The sequence below is a fragment of the Bos javanicus genome, chromosome 3, assembly GCF_032452875.1.
Source record: "Bos javanicus breed banteng chromosome 3, ARS-OSU_banteng_1.0, whole genome shotgun sequence".
NCBI lineage: Eukaryota > Metazoa > Chordata > Mammalia > Artiodactyla > Bovidae > Bos > Bos javanicus.
This window is the reverse complement of record NC_083870.1, coordinates 83666441-83681946: the sequence shown is the minus strand read 5'-3', so window position 1 is coordinate 83681946 and position 15506 is coordinate 83666441. Positions and strand designations below refer to the sequence as shown.

The 15506-nt window shown below is 40.2% G+C and overlaps 1 non-coding gene across 1 annotated transcript; it reads left to right on the top strand.

Annotated features, from left to right (window-relative positions):
* Nucleotides 1-4686: 4686 nt before the first annotated feature.
* On the top strand, nt 4687-4788 carry LOC133245400 (U6 spliceosomal RNA). Its single transcript, XR_009735665.1, has one exon. It is a non-coding gene; the product is annotated as a U6 spliceosomal RNA (small nuclear RNA).
* Nucleotides 4789-15506: the final 10718 nt, after the last annotated feature.

The following is a 15506-nucleotide window of genomic DNA, read 5'->3' as shown; positions in this document are numbered from 1 at the left end:
AGTCCTTGGGGTCGCAAAGAGTCAGACAAGACTGAGTGACTGAGGAGTAGCACCAGCAGCAATACATTGAATATACATGTAGGGCCAGGTGGATCACCTAGGTTTATGCATGTTGAAGATAGAATAAGGTCTTTGTCCTGCTTGACCAAAGCACCTCTAACCCATATCACCTTTGTTTGAATTCTGAATGGCTTTCAGAACTTGTGGGGAGGTGGAGAAGTCAGATGAGATTATCAAATGCTGCCTTTCCCCCAAAGAGCAGCGGGATGGTTTGTTGTTAAGACAAGACTGAGTTCTTTTTTTTTTTTTTTTTTTCCAGTAGGACAGAATCTTCATAGTGTCTTGAGAGGAGAAGGCAAAGTTGGGATGGCTAAAATGCTTTGGAGTCTAGTTTCAGAAGCATTTTCAAGGAAGGGCTTGATTAGGATTGGTTAAGGATCATGAAATAAGAGTTTAAGATTGATGATCACCACAAGAGAAGCAGCAAGTGTTCAGAGAATCTTGGGAAATATACTGTCAGTTGACATTTTCTGTTGAAAAACTGAATGATCATTTAAATCACTTTTTTGGGAAACTTTTAGAAATAAGCAATAGTTTCACCTTTCATCTTGTGGGCAAGAGGTCCCTGAAATAGTCAACTGTTGTTGATGCAGAGAGTGGAATCGGATAATTCTGTTACTGTAGACACTGTGTGGTTTTACATGCTTTCGGTTCTCTCAAGTCAGGTGGCCCACCTGAGAAAGGAGATAGTAGGGGATGTGCCAAGCTGGTGGACCCGGACATGATCAGTTGCTTATCAGGATGCTAAAAAATAATCTTGCAATGGGAGACCTTTGTTCTCATAACCATATAACACAATAATGTCATTTGAATATATGCACACTGTTCTCTTGGCATTGACTTTTTGTCACTGGCCCCATAGGAAGCCCATTGGTCTTTTTCCTCCACATTCCCTCTCCTCTGACCATGGCATAGGCTTGACTCAATTATGGGGTTCATAGGGGTCTAAAATCTGGTTAGGCCTCCCTTTTTTGTCACAGAGTCCACTACAGCCAATGTGAAGATTTGCTGGTAGTCAAGTCACAAAAGACTGCACAGGGGACCTTTTCCACAGCCCTCCAGGAACAGGAGATCTGCCCAGAAGCTCCCTCTGAACAAACACAAGGCCTTATTTGCATAGATATGTATTGGGAGTGGGAGGTGGTTGGGGGGCATAACTAACATTGATTGAGGGCCTATAAGGCATCCCTTGCACATCATATCATTGAAAAGTTCAGCATATCCATAGTCTTTGAAATCAAATAATATTTTAGTACTCTGACAGACCTCTGTTTAAAATAAATTTGTAGAAAATCTTTTCTAAAACTAGGATATCTCCTTGGTTTTATTTATTTTTTCAGGTCTATTTCTCTTTGACAAAAGACATCATTTAATATCTTCCACTGAACACATGCTACCCAGACAGGTAAGGTGAAGTTTGACCTCCTAGTCCCAACAACAGCAACAACAATTCTCTAATTAATTTTGTTTGTTAATTGTGAATAAAATGAAAAGATCTGAAGGGTGAAGAGCCCATTCTCTTCAGAATTTACTTCCCACCAGTGCTTCCATTCTGCTCTCTAACCCTTACCAGTTTAGTATTAGCAGTGAGGGCATCCTCTAGAAAGGGGTGTCTTCACCTCCAGCCCACCCTCCTTCACCCATGTTCAGCTTCGCTTCCTTGTAGCTCAGCGCAGCTCTGCCCCTCAGCTTCCATGACTGCTCTCCATGGTCTCCTCCTCCAGATCCCCTTCTCAGACTCCTGTCTTTAAATCCCTTTATATACAGTTTAATCCTTGACTCTTCCTCTCTTCCCTCCACTCCCTTAGAACACTAAAGACTTCTGTGATTACTTTCATGCATACCACTTCAATCCTGCTTCTCTGCCCTGATCTTCTGAGCCCCGTTCATCCATTCATGCCAGCTGCCTTGATTTCTGATCATGCAGGCGTCCCTGGCATCCTGCCCTGTCTACTGCATCTGGCACCCTAGTCCTAGCATCTTCCACAATCCGTTCTGAGTTTGCAGCATTCTACTCTTAAAAAGCCCACCATCAAGGACCTCCCTCAGCCTACAGAAATCCGTCAACTTTAGCCTTGGATTCAAGATCCAGTTGGTCTGGCTTCCAAATGTCTACATGTGTGCTAAGTTGCTTCAGTCGTGTGCAACTCTTTGCAACTCTGAAAACTGTAGCTCATCAGGCTCTTCTATCCATGGCATTCTCCAGGCCAGAATACTGGAGTGGGTTTCTGATGGCCTCCTCCAGGGGATCTTCTCACCCCAGGGATCCAACCTGTTTCTCCAGCAGCCCTTGCATTGCAAGCAGCTTCTTTACTGCTGAGCCACCAGGGAAGGCCCTCCAAATGTCTGCTACCTGCCTATTGCCATACCTTCCACCTAGACAATACCCCTAAACTTTCCCTACATCTGAGAATTTCTTACAATTTTTTCTCAGTTATTACAATATTTTCATGTCCAATTTCTGCATATTCAAATCTCACTGAGTGTTCTTATCTCATCCCTTGGGTTTAAGGTACCAAAGTCTCTTGAGAAGTGCTTATAATAAATGTAATAAACATATAATAAATCCCAAAGGCTATATCCAGTGAGTGTAATAGCCTGGAAGTTCAACAGAAGGTACTTCACAGAAAAACCTAGTTATATTACTGCCATTAAGGGAAAAAAAATACATGAAGGGGAATGCCCTGGCAGTCCAGTGGTTAAAACCCTGTGCTTCCAAAGGAGGGTTCATGAGTTTGACCCCTGGTTGGAGAACTAAGGTCCTGCATGACCCTTGGTGAAACCAAAGCAAAAAATAAAAACAAAGCATACAAGATTCACCTATTACTATTTCAAGAAGTTAGAAAAAGTCAAATAAATCTCTAAAAGGCAGAATAAGGAGACAGTAAGCTAAGAGCAGAAATTAATGATCAAGAAAACAAAAACACAACTCTAAAAGCCATAACTTTGTAATTTTAAAATCTGGATTGCTGAAAAATGTGGATGTTGGAACCTCACAACACAGAAGAAAGAAACAAGAGGAAAAAGCACAACAATACAAAATTATGCCAAAGAGAGACTTGTCCCATATACAGAGGAAGGATAGATACATGTGAGACTATTATGTGCTATTATAATTAGTTTATTGGAAACAAATAAAATTGATGCTCTTCTATGAAAATATATCTTACCAAAATTAGATTAGAAAGACATGGAAAACCTAAAGAAATTAATGACATAGAAGAAATTAAGAAAATTCTTCTCAAAAACCCTCATCCCAGATGATTTCCTGTGAATCTTTCAAATACTGAACAAACAGATACTTCTGGTGCTGTTTCAACTATTCAAGAGCAGAGACATATGGGAAATATCTTAATTCCTTATTTAAAATTGGTAAATCTTTAATCTAATAACCTAATTTTGAAAAAAGCTACAAACTACTTTTGCTTCTAAATAGAAATGAAAAAGAAAAGTTTTAAAATGTATATCTCCACATATAAATTATATATATATACATATCTCAAATGAAGCCAGAAATACATTAAAAGAGTAACACACCAAGACCAAGTGAGGTTCATTTCATGAATCAAGAAATTAAGGATGGTTCCATATTAGGAAATTTAACAGTAGAAACTAATTTTCAATAGGTCAAAAGACAAGAATGATCTGATTGCCTTTAGGAATGTTGAAAATGCATTTCATAAAACTCCTCCCCACATTTCTTATAAACCTCTTAATAAAATGAAAATGTAGGGGTGTTCCCTTATCATAAGGAAAACATTTCTCAGAACCAAAACTGCCTACCAGGCTCCTCTGTCCATGGGATTCTCCAGGCAAGAACACTGGAGTAGGTTGCCATTTCCTTCTCCAAACACCAAAGCTGGAATGTGTTTAATGCTAAAACACTAAAGGCATGTCTAACAAAGTCAGATACAAGAGGGGGTCTGATAGCACCATTATTATTGGATATTGCTCTAGAACTTCCTGCCAGTGCAATTAGAAAAGGATGGAATTTAAACATGTAATTAATAAATAAAGCTGTCATTATTTACATATCATATGATTATACATCTAAAAGCAAGACAAAGAAATATCTTGAATCTGCCAGAAAAATAAAAGAATGAGTAAAGATAAATTTACAAAATTAACATAAAAAATGTATTTTACTAAAAATAACTTCTATTAAAGTTTTAGGTCAAGATGATTGATGAAGCACATTCTAAAATACTCCCTCCCATGCCTAAAACATAGTAATGCTAGACAGAATTTATTTACAATATTTGGGTATTCAAATAGTTTAAGAATACATGTCTCAAAGGCAAGAAAAAGGGAATTCCCTGGTGTGCCAGTGGTTAAGAATTCGCCTTCCAATGCAGAGGACCTGGGTTCAATCCCTGGTCAAGGAGCTAGGATCCCACATGCCACAGGACAACTAAGCCCGCTCTCCTCAACTAGAGAAAAGCCCAAAGCCACAATGCAAGATCATGTGTGCCCCTAAGGCCAAAAGTAAATAAATAATACCATTTTTAAAAAAAAGACAGGAAGAGGGAATTCCCTAGGTGTTGGAAATAGAGCAGTAGCTAAGGTTACGTGGCCTTCAAGAGGACCAGAGATGGGCTGTAGAAGCTGGTGTTTAAAAGCCCACAGGTGCTCACTTCGGCAGCACATATACTAAAATTGGAACAGAGAAGATTAGCATGGCCCCTGCGCAAGGATGACATGCAAATTCGTGAAGCGTTCCATATTTTTGCAAAACTAATACAATATTGTAAAGTTTAAAAATAAAATAAAATTTAAAAAAATAAATAAAATGCAAATAATAATAATAATAAAAGCCCACAGGCCTGGCATTTAATGAGAACCTGGAGCTGGAGCCAGGACTTAACTGTCATCCACAAACAAGAATCTGAGTGTCCTTGCACTCTCCCAGGTTCTCAGCAAGAAGAGAGAGTTAGTCTTCCCAGGCTGGAATCATATAATTGGAATCTTGGCTCAGGACCACCTACATGTGGGACCTGCATTCTCAAAGTAGCAAAATCCAAGCCAATCCACAAACATAAAAAATGGCCTTATCTGAGTCAGGGGACTCAGAAGAGTACCTGAGCAGAGGCAACCAAGTGGAGTTCCCTCCATGGAGTCCCACTACAAGCCAAGTCACATGAGGAGAAATCCCTTGAGTGAGAATTATCCATGTGAGGAAATCCAATGGCATTTAAGTACCATCTACACACTCCTGAGTGAAAAAGTTGGCTTAAAGCTCAACATTCAGAAAACGAAGATCATGGCATCTGGCCTCATCACTTCATGGGAAATAGATGGGGAAACAATGGAAACAGTGTCAAACTTTAATTTTTTGGGATCCAAAATCACTGCAGATGGTGATTGCAGCCATGAAATTAAAAGACTCTTACTCCTTGGAAGGAAAGTTATGGCCAACCTAGATAGCATTTTCAAAAGCAGAGACATTACTTTGCCAACAAAGGTCCATCTAGTCAAGGCTATGGTTTATTCAGTGGTCATGTATGGATGTGAGAGTTGGACTGTGAAGAAAGCTGAGCACCGAAGAATTGATGCTTTTGAAGTGTGGTGTTGGAGAAGACTCCTGAGAGTCCCTTGGACTTCAAGGAGATCCAACCAGTCCATCCTAAAGTCAACTTCCATTGGAACTTGAGCCACAGTATACACTCATTGTAATACATCATCTGGTAAATGACACACCCGCAGGCACCATGGCAGTTCCAAGGGTGACCATGAAGGTCAAAGAGTAAACATTGGCCCCAATTCATGGCAGTCTCTGCCCCTAAGATAACTGAAATACTCCTTCCACTCATTAACCTATGGAATTATCCACCCTATAAGGAACTGACAACCCTGCCCTCTGGTACCTCTTGCCAGCTGAGATGGCCCACTGTCTGTCTATGAGGTGTATGTCTCCCTGAATAAACCCTTTTTTGTTTTACCATAGCTCACTCTTGAATTCTTTTCTGTATGAAGCTAGAACACACACTTGGGATGTGCCCAAGGATGTCCCTGAGACCTGGGATGTGACCACCCTCTCACACCTCCTTTGTTTGCTGTAACAGTTGGATGGAGAAGTATAGGAAATAGGAAATAAAAGACACTGGGTTGTCTTTTAAAGTCTGTGTTGTCTTAAGTTTTACATTAGTTTTAGCTGTCTTGCCAGCACATGTAATTTTTAAAGACTGATGGTGAGGAAGATCGAAGGCAGGAAAAGAAGGGGATAACAGAGGATAAGATGATTAGATGGTACCACCAACTCAACGGACATGAGTTTGAGCAATCGCTGGGAGATGGTGAAGGACAGGGAAGCCTGACTTGCTGCAGTCCATGGGGTTGCAGAGTCAGACACGACTGAGTGACAGAACAAATTTTCAACCCACACCATCATAAACATGAAGATGTAGGAAAATGAAATTAAAAACAAACACAAGCACACTCTGAAGATGGCAGAGGAATAGGATGGGGAGACCACTTTCTCCCCAACAAATTCATCAAAAGAACATTTGAACGCAGAGAAATTCCACAAAACAACTTCTCAATGCTGGCAGAGGATATCAGGCACCCAGAAAAGCAGCCCATTGTCCTCAGAAGGAGGTAGGAAAAAGTATAAAAGATTAAAAGGGTGACAAAAGAGGTTGGGACAGAGATCCATCTCGGGAAGGGAGTCTTAAAAAAGAGAGAAGCAATATGTGAACCGTGAACTTCCTGATGTTCAAGCTGGTTTTAGAAAAGGCAGAGGAACCAGAGATCAAATTGCCAACATCCACTGGATCATGGAAAAGGCAAGAGAGTTCCAGAAAAGCATCTATTTCTGCTTTATTGACTATGCCAAAGCCTTTGACTGTGTGGATCACAATAAACTGTGGAAAATTCTGAAAGAGATGGGCATACCAGACCAGCTGATCTGCCTCTTGAGAAATTTGTATGCAGGTCAGGAAGCAGAAGTTAGAACTGGACATGGAACAACAGACTTGTTCCAAATAGGAAAAGGAGTTCGTCAAGGCTGTATATTGTCACCCTGTTTATTTAACTTCTATGCAGAGTGCATCATGAGAAACGCTGGACTGGAAGAAACACAAGCTGGAATCAAGATTGCCAGGAGAAATATCAATAATCTCAGATATGCAGATGACACTACCCTTATGGCAGAAAGTGAAAGTGGAGCTAAAAAGCCTCTTGATGAAAGTGAAAGTGGAGAGCGAAAAAGGTGGCTTAAAGCTCAACATTCAGAAAATGAAGATCATGGCATCCGGTCCCACCACTTCATGGGAAATAGATGGGGAAACAGTGGAAATAGTGTCAGACTTTATTTTTCTGTGCTCCAAAATCACTGCAGATGGTGACTGCAGCCATGAAATTAAAAGACGCTTACTCCTTGGAAGGAAAGTTATGACCAACCTAGATAGCATATTGAAAAGCAGAGACATTACTTTGCCAACAAAGGTTCATCTAGTCAAGGCTTTTCCTGTGGTCATGTATGAATGTGAGAGTTGAATTAGACACTGAGTGCCGAAGAATTGATGCTTTTGAACTGTGGTGTTGGAGAAGACTCTTGAGAGTCCCTTGGACTGCAAGGAGATCCAACCAGTCCATTCTGAAGGAGATCAGCCCTGGGATTTCTTTGGAAGGAATGATGCTAAAGCTGAAACTCCAGTACTTTGGCCACCTCATGGGAAAAGTTGACTCATTGGAAAAGACTCTGATGCTGGGAGGGATTGGGGGCAAGAGGAGAAGGGGACGACAGAGGATGAGATGGCTGGATGGCATCACTGACTCGATGGACGTGAGTCTGAGTGAACTCCAGGAGTTGGTGATGGACAGGGAGGCCTGGCGTGCTGTGATTCATGGGGTCGCAAAGAGTCAGAAACGACTGAGCAACTGATCTGATCTGATCTGTGAAATCAGAAAACACTCTGACTGCCGAGCCTTGGAACCTCAGAGGGCAACATAACTGGGAGGAAAAATAAATAAATAATTAAAACCCACAGATTACATGCCCAGCGGTAACTCCCAGTTGAGAGGCAGCACAGAAGCCTGCATCTGCCACTAGTAATCGGTGCTGGGCAGTGAGGTGCGGGCTGCATTGCTTAGAGTAAGGACCGGGCCTGAGTGCCCCAAGGGCAAACTGAGGGAACTAACTTGAGATAGCAAACCAGACTGTGGGATAGCTATCCCACGAAAAGCCCTAACCTAAGATATCGCCAGGCCAGCTCACAGAACAAAGGACTGAGCAGAGCTAACCGGCTGCAGACCAGCCCATCCCCCAATGGAGACAGGCAGGCGAGGGTAGCCAGAGCCAGAAGGGGGCAATTGCGGCCCTAGAGAGGCATCATCTACGAAACTGCAAGCAGGCTTCATTAGTAACCAAGGCTTCTTGGGATTCTGGATGGTAAACATCTGCTGGGAGGGTCCTAGCTAGAGATCGGCTCCCCAGAAGAGACACACAGCACACCAAGGAAGGTGTGCCATTTGTACACCCAGAAAACCAATCAGCAGGGATAAGGGAGGTGATAAGTCACAGAGACCGTGCTCTCCAAGCACCTGGTCACCTGAGCTGCTTGGACCTGGGAAGGGCACAAAACGCAGGCCCAACCGAGTCTGCGCCTTTGTGGAGTACCCAAGAGTCTGAACCTGAGCAGCTTAGACCTGGGATCTGCATACCACCCAGGGCTGGCCCCAGACAGTTCCCAGCAGAGCAGACTAAAGCCTAAGCAGTGTAGACAGGGAAAGCACACATGCGGTGAGTGGGGGCAAACCCAGTGTGGCCAAGACACTGCGAGCACATGCCACTGTTACTTGTTTGCGGTGTTCCTCCCTCCCCACAGCACAACTGAACAAGTGAGCCTAAAAATGTGTCCACCACCACCCCCTTGTGTCAGGGCAGAAATTAGACACTGAAGAGACCAGAGATAGAAGCTAAAACTAATAGAGGGAACCGCCTTGGAAGTGACAGGTGCAATAGATTAAAACCCTGTAGTTAGCACTGACTACATAGGAAGGGGCCCATAGATCTTGAGAAGTAAAAGCCATATCAAGAACTATCTGAAAATGAACTGACCCCCATACAGTCCACAACAACACCAGAGAAAGTCCTAGATATATTTTTACTATTATCATTCTTTAAGTTTAATAAAAATTTTTTTTTCAAATTTTTAAGTCCTCTATTACTCCTTTAATTTTCATTTTTATAACCTACTATTACTTTGCATATTCAAAAGCAGAGACATTACTTTGCCAACAAAGGTCCATCTAGTCAAGGCTATGGTTTTTCCAGTAGTCATGTATGGATGTGAGAGTTGGACTGTGAAGAAAGCTGAGCACTGAAGAATTGATGCTTTTGAACTGTGGTGTTGGAGAAGACTCTTGAGAGTCCCTTGGACTGCAAGGAGATCCAACCAGTCCATTCTGAAGGAGATCAGCCCTGGGATTTCTTTGGAAGGAATGATGCTAAAACTGAAACTCCAGTACTTTGGCCACTTCATGCAAAAAGTTGACTCATTGGAAAAGACTCTGATGCTGGGAGGGATTGGGGGCAAGAGGAGAAGGGGACGACAGAGGATGAGATGGCTGGATGGCATCACCGACTCAATAGACATGAGTTTGAGTGAACTCTGGGAGTTGGTGATGGACAGGGAGGCCTGGTGTGCTGCAATACCTTGGGACACAAAGATTCGAACATGACTGAGCAACTGAAGTGAACCGAATTGATTACTTTGCAAAAAAAAAAAAAGACTCTACTTTTTAAAGCAAACTTCATATATATATATATTTTATAATTTTTGTGACTTTGTTTTTTTCTTTAATATTCTATTTTTGAGAATCCAACCACTACTCTAGATTTTTAATCTTTGCTTTTGGTATTTATTATCAATTTTGTACCTTTAAGAACTCAATCTTTAGTACCCATTTTTACTTGGGAGTGAGATTACTGGCTTGACTGGTCTCTCCCCCTCTGGGCTCTCCTTTTCCTCTACCAGGTCGCCTCTATCTCCTCCCTCCCCCTTCTCTTCTCTACCCAACTCTGAATCTCTTGTGTTCTGGACTGTGGAAAACACTTAGGGATCTGATTACTGTCCGGATCTGTCTCTCTCCTTTTGATTCCCCGCTTTACCCTCCTGGTCACCTCTGTCTCTTTCCTCCCTCTTCTCTGTAAAACTCTGTGAACATCTCTGAGGGATGCAGACTGTGGAGAGCACATAGGGAAGTGATTACTGGCTAGCTTTCTCTGTCCTCTTTTGATTCCTCCTCTTATCCTGGTCACCTCTACCTCCCTCCTCCCTCTTTTCTTCTCCATGTAACTCTGTGAATCTCTCTGGGTGTCCCTCACTGCGGAGAAACTTTTCATCTTTAACCTAGATGTTTTATCATGGGTGTTGTATAGATGGAGAAGTCTTGAAGCTACTGTAAGAATAAGACTGAAAACCAGAGGCAGAGGCTTAAGTCCAAAACCTGAGAACACCAGAAAAACTCCTGACTCCAGGGAATATTAATCGATAGGAGCTCATCAAATGCCTCCCTACCTACACTGAAACCAAGCACCACTGAAGGGCCAACAAGTTCCAGAGCAAGACGTATCATGCAATTCTCCAGCAACTCAGGAACATAGCCCTGAGCTTCAATATAAAGGCTGCCCAAAGTCACCCCAAACCCACTGACATCTCATAACTCATTACTGGACACTTCATTGTGCTCCAGAGAGAAGAAATCCAGCTCCAGCCACCAAAACACCGACACAAGCTTCCCTAACCAGGAAACCTTGACAAGCCACCCATCCAACTCCACCCACAGCGAGGAAACTCCACAATAAAGAGAACTCCACAAACTGCCAGAATACAGAAAGCCCACCCCAAACACAGCAATATAAACAAGATGAAAAGGCAGAGAAATACCCAGCAGGTAAAGGAACGGGATAAATGCTCACCAAACCAAACAAAAGAGGAAGAGATAGGGAACCTACCTGATAAAGAATTCTGAATAACGATAGTGAAAATGATCCAAAATCTTGAAAAGAAAATGGAGTTACAGATAAATATGCTAGAGACAAGGATCGAGAAGATGCAAGAAAGGTTTAACAAGGACCTAGAAGAAATAAAAAAGAGTCAATATATAATGAATAATGCAATAAATGAGATCAAAAACACTCTGGAGGGAGCCAACAATAGAATAATGGAGGCAGAAGATACGATAAGTGAGGTAGAAGATAGAATGGTAGAAATAAATGAAACAGACAGAAAAAAAGAAAAACGAATTAAATGAAATGAGGACAATCTCAGAGACCTATAGGACAATGTGAAATGCCCCAACATTCAAATCATAAAGTCCCAGAAGAAGAAGACTAAAAGAAAGACCATGAGAAAATACTTGAGGAGATAATAATTGAAAACTTCTCTAAAATGGGGAAGGAAATAATCACCCAAGTCCAAGAAACCCAGAGAGTCCCAAACAGGATAAACCCAAGGCAAAACACCCTATGCCACACATTAATCAAATTAACAAAGATCAAACACAAAGAACAAATTTTAAAAGCAGCAAGGGAAAAATAACAATTAATCCACAAGAGGATTCCCATAAGGATAACAGCTGATCTTTCAATAGAAACTCTGCAGGCCAGGAGGGAATGGCAGGACATACTTAAAATGATGAAAGAAAATAACCTGCAGCCCAGATTACTGTACCCAGCAAGGATCTCATTCAAATATGAAGGAAAAAATAAAGCTTTACAGACAAGCAAAAGCTGAGAGAATTCAGCACCACCAAACCAGCTCTCCAACAAATGCTAAAGGATCTTCTCTAGACAGGAAACACAGAAAGGGTGTATAAACCCAAATCCAAAACAATAAAGTAAATGGCAACGGGATCATACTTATCAAAATTACCTTAAATGTAAATGGGTTGAATGCCCCAACCAAAAGACAAAGACTTGCTGAATGGATACAAAAACAAGACCCCTATATATGTTGTCTAAAAGAGACCCACCTCAAAACAAGGGACACATACAGACTGAAAGTGAAGGGCTGGAAAAAGATATTCCACACAAATAGAGACCAAAAGAAAGCAGAAGTAGCAATATTCATATCAGATAAAATAGACTTTAAAACAAAGGTTGTGAAAAGAGACAAAGAAAGACAACATAATGAGCAGAGTATTAATCCAAGAAGAAGATATAACAATTATAAATATGTATGCACCCAACATAGGAGCACCACAATATGTAAGACAAATGCTAACAAGTATGAAAGGGAAAATTAACAATAACACAATAGTAGTAGGAGACTTTAATACCCCACTCACACCTATGAATAGATCAACTAAATAGAAAAGTAACAAGGAAACACAAATTTTAAATGATACAATAGACCAGTTAGACCTAATTGATATCTATAGGACATTTTACCCCAAAACAATGAATTTCACCTTTTTCTCAAGTGCACACGAAACCTTCTCCAGGATAGATCACATCCTGAGCCATAAATCTAGCCTTGGTAAATTCAAAAAATTGAAATCATTCCAAGCATCTTTTCTGACCACAATGCAGTAAGACTAGATCTCAATTACAGGAGAAAAACTATTAAACATTCCAACATGTGGAGGCTGAACAACACGCTGCTGAATAACCAAAAAAAACACAGAAGAAATAAAAAAAGAAATCAAAATATGCATAGAAACGAACGAAAATGAAAATACAACAACCCAAAACCTATGGGACACTGTAAAAGCAGTGCTAAGGGGAAGGTTCATAGCAATACAGGCATACCTCAAGAAACAAGAAAAAAGTCAAATAAATAACCTAACTCTACACTTAAAGCAACTAGAAAAGGAAGAAATGAAAACCCCAGTGTTAGTAGAAGGAAAGAAATCTTAAAAATTAGGGCAGAAATAAATGCAAAAGCAATGAAAGAGACCATAGCAAAAATCAACAAAGCCAAAACTGGTTCTTAGAGAGGATAAATAAAATTGGCAAACTATTAGGAAGACTCATCAAGAAACAAAGGGAGAAAATCAAATCAATAAAATTAGAAATGAAAATGGAGAGATCGTAACAGACAACACAGAAATACAAAGGATCATAAGAGACTACTATCAGCAACTATATGCCAATAAAATGGAAAACTTGGAAGAAATGGACACATTCTTAGAAAAGTACAACTTTCCAAAACTGAACCAGGAAGAAATAGAAAATCTTAACAGACCCACCACAAGCACAGAAATTGAAACTGTAATCAGAAATCTTCCAGCAAACAAAAGCCCAGGTCCGGATGGCTTCACAGCTGAATTCCACCAAAAATTTAGAGAAGAGTTAACATCTATCCTACTCAAACTCTTCCATAAAATTGCAGAGGAAGGTAAACTTCCAAATGCATTCTATGGGGCCACCATCACCCTAATACCAAAACTTGACCAAGATGCCACAAAAAAAGAAAACTACAGGCCAATATCACTGATGAACATAGATGCAAAAATCCTTAACAAAATTCTAGCAAACAGAATCCAACAACACATTAAAAAGATCATACATCATGACCAAGTGGGCTTTATCCCAGAGATGCAAGGATTCTTCAATATCCACAAATCAATTGATGTAATACACCACATTAACAAATTGAAAAATAAAAGCCATATGATTATCTCAATAGATGCAGGAAAGCCTTTGACAAAATTCAACATCCATTTATGATAAAAACCCTCCAGAAAGCAGGAATAGAAGGAACATACCTCAACATAATAAAAGCTATATATGACAAACCCACAGCAAAGATTGTCCTCAATGGTGAAAAATTGAAAGCATTTCCCCTAAAGTCAGGAACAGGACAAGGGTGCCCACTCTCACCACTACTATTCAACATAGTTTTGGAAGTTTTGGCCACAGCAATCAGAGCAGAAAAAGAAATAAAAGGAATCCAAATTGGAAAAGAAGAAGTAAAACTCTCACTGTTTGCAGATGACATGATCGTCTATATAGAAAACCCCAGACTCCACCAGAAAATTACTAGAGCTAATCAATGAATATAGTAAAGTTTCAGGATATAAAATCAACACACAGAAATCCCTTGCATTCCTATACACTAATAATGAAAAAATAGAAAGAGAAATTAAGGAAACAATTCCATTCACCATTCAGCAAAAAGAATAAAATACATAGGACTCTATCTACCTAAAGAAACTAAAGACCTGTATATAGAAAACTATAAAACACTGGTGAAAGAAATCAAAGAGGACACTAATAGATGGAGAAATACACCGTGTTCATGAATCAGAAGAATTAATACAGTGAAAATTAGTATACTACCCAAGGCAATCTATAATTTCAATTCAATCTCTATCAAGCTACGAACAGTGTTTTTCACACAGCTAGAACAAATAATTCCACAATTTGTATGGAAATACAAAAAACCTCGAATAGCCAAAGCAATCTTGAGAAAGAAGAATGGAACTGGAGGAATCAACCTGCCTGACTTCAGGCTCTATTACAAAGCCACAGTCATCAAGACAGTATGGTACTGGCACAAAGACAGAAATACAGATCAATGGAACAAAAGAGAAAGCCCAGAGATAAATCCACACACCTATGGACACCTTATCTTTGACAAAGGATGCCTGAATATACAATGGAGAAAAGACAATCTCTTTAACAATTGGTGCTGGGAAAACTGGTCAACCACTTGTAAAAGAATGAAACTAGAACACTTTCTAACACCATACACAAAAACAAACTCAAAATGGATTAAATATCTAAACATAAGACCAGAAACTATAAAAGTCCTAGAGGAGAACATAGGCAAAACACTAGCCGACATAAATCACAACATGATCCTCTATGACCCACCTCCAAGATTATTGGAAATAAAAGCAAAAATAAACAAATAGGACCTAATTAAAATTAAAAGCTTTTGCAAAAAAAAGGAAACTATAAGCAAGATGAAAAGACAGTCTTCAGAATGGGAGAAAATAATAGCAAATGAAGCAACCGACAAAGAATTAATCTCAAAAATATACAAGCAACACCTGCAGCTCAAGTGCACAAAAATAAATTACTCAATCAAAAAATGGGCCAAAGAACTAAACAGACATTTATCCAAAGAAGACATACAGATGGCTAACAAACACATGAAAAGATGCTCAACATCACTCATTATCAGAGAAATGCAAATCAAAACCACTATGAGGTACCATCTCATGCCAGTCAGAATGGCTGTGACCCAAAAGTCTACAAGCAATAAATGCTGGAGAGGGTGCAGAGAAAAGGGAACCCTCTTACACTGTTGGTGGGAATGCAAACTAGTACAGCCACTGTGGAGAACAGTGTAGAGATTCCTTAAAAAATGAAATAGAACTACCATACTATCTAGCAATCCCACTGCTGGGCATACACACTGAGGAAACTTTGAAAAAGACACGTGTACCCCAATGTTCATTGCAGCACTGTTTATAATAGCCAGGACATGGAA